The sequence below is a fragment of the Trachymyrmex cornetzi genome, unplaced genomic scaffold (assembly GCF_001594075.2).
Source record: "Trachymyrmex cornetzi isolate Tcor2-1 unplaced genomic scaffold, Tcor1.1 scaffold1240, whole genome shotgun sequence".
NCBI classification, from domain to species: Eukaryota; Metazoa; Arthropoda; class Insecta; order Hymenoptera; family Formicidae; genus Trachymyrmex; species Trachymyrmex cornetzi.
In genome coordinates this window covers 7,102-9,227 of record NW_017295807.1, presented here as the reverse complement: position 1 = coordinate 9,227, position 2,126 = coordinate 7,102, and the positions used below count along the sequence as shown (strand labels likewise).

At 42.1% G+C, this 2,126-nt stretch overlaps 1 pseudogene; it reads right to left on the bottom strand.

The window, feature by feature from the left end:
* Positions 1-719: 719 nt before the first annotated feature.
* Positions 720-1,455, bottom strand: LOC108770331 (uncharacterized; annotated as a pseudogene).
* Between the last annotated feature and the right edge of the window lie 671 nt (positions 1,456-2,126).

The window sequence follows — 2,126 nt, the reverse complement described above, 5'->3', positions numbered from 1 at the left end:
TCGGGCCGCTACCGCCCCCGCCCGCGGACCCCGCGCCCACCGTCGCGAGCAGCCATTGGGCCGCTACCGCCGCTGTACACGCTATTTCATATCCCTACCATCTTTTTCTTTCTTTTTCGCGCTCAAAAACCATTTTACATATCGCATGATCTAATGATGACATCATCAAATGCGATTTGATATAAATACGACGTTGCCAAATAGTGTTCATATCACGTGACCAAGTAAGTGATAGAGAATAAAAAAGAGTAATGTTAATCTAAGATTCGCACACATTTATTTTCTTACAATGGATAGGTGCGTATACTATAGGTTGGATGGGAAGCAAAGAAAATACATATATATTTGATGTGAACGACAAAATTTTTATTCACATATTACTACATCGGGGTTTTTTTCATGTGTATTAAACACTAAAGCCAATAGCTCGCAATCGACGAGCTGATGTCCATTGAAACTACTGCTATTGCGTATAGCATCTTCGGACGCGATGTTGGAGAATCGCGTATACTTGACATCGACCGTATCAACGAGTCGAACTAATCGTTCGAACGTTACGTCGATACATCCATCAAACGCGAACATTCGGCGTAGCGTCGTTTCGGTCATCGTAATGCGTACGGACGAAGAATCCAGGCGCACGAGCGTGGCATCGTTCATCGTGCACACTCTGACGGTTAGCGGTCCAACGCTTATGAAATTGTCTTTGTGTTCGTTTCGCAGCATCTTGTAAATGTTCCAACGCTGCTCGTAGAGACCCTTCCACGTTTCGAGAGACAGCGACAGTTTGTGTCCGCGATTGTCTCCCAGGGCGATCTCCACGTAACTCGGCGGGCCAACGTTGATTCCAATATCCAAATACTTGTAGCCCGTATTCGTCAGGTTGTAACGCCTGCTCAGCAAACGCATCGCGCGATGCTCCATACTGTGTACATATATAATATTGAAAAACGTTATTTATTGTATAAGAAACGTTTCGTTTTGCGTATAGATCGTAGAAACTTACGTGTTACTACAGTCTTTCTTCGTTTCGTACGATGTATTGCTCTCTTTGGCGAAGTACATTTTGTCAATCGTCCGTACAAGTGGATATCGCAAGACTGATTGTACCCGCGTAAATTGCGACGTATATGGTAAAACTTCTAGAATCGAAGAGGGGTTAACCCCTCCCTTTTTTTCCAAGAATTGCGAACGTGTCGCGACACGTTTTATCGCGTTTTTTTCTACGTATTTTCTTTGTTCGCGAGTTTTATCAATGTTTATACGTTATGGCTTATACGACGACGACGACGGTGACGACTTTGCTTTTTCCCAAGGATATTTCCAATATTTAGTTTCTTCCTTTTTCTTTGGCGAGGTACTTTGCGATTCTTTCTGCAAGAGAGGTTTCCTTTCGCTCGGAGACCCCTCTCGCTCGACAAATTTTCGATGCAGATAACCTCTTACTCGGTCCATGTCTTAAGGCCCATAATCGAAATTTACGATTGACCGAAAAAAGCCTTATACACTATCTATATACGTTTATACGTACACGTTTATACATACGTTTAAACGCACACGTTCGTACATACGCGTTTATACGTTATGGCCTATATGTATATATATTATGGTTTATATTTCGATGACGTTGACAGCGTTGACATGTTTTCAACAGAGCATTCCCAATATCTCACTTCCTCCTCCTTCTTCGGCGGTGGACTTGGTGGACCTGGCGAAGGTACGGGACGGTACCCCTTTCGCTCGATCGATTTTCGGTGTATGTAGTCTCTGACTCGATCCATGTCTTAACGCTCGTAATCAAAACTTGCAATTGAACGAAAAAAGCCTTATACACTATCTATATACGTTCGTACGTACACGTTTATACGTACACGTTTATATATACACGTTCGTACGTACACGTTTATACGTACACATTTATACGTACACGTTCGTACATGCACGTTTGTACGTACACGTTCATACGTACACGTTCATACGTGCATGTACGAACGTGTACGTACACGTTTATACGTGTATTACAATGGAAGGGAAAAGAAATACATAATCAATACGTTAACGTTTTTTTTATTTAAAAATTCTTGCGCAACCACCAGTTATATATTTTAAATACATTTTGTAACGCA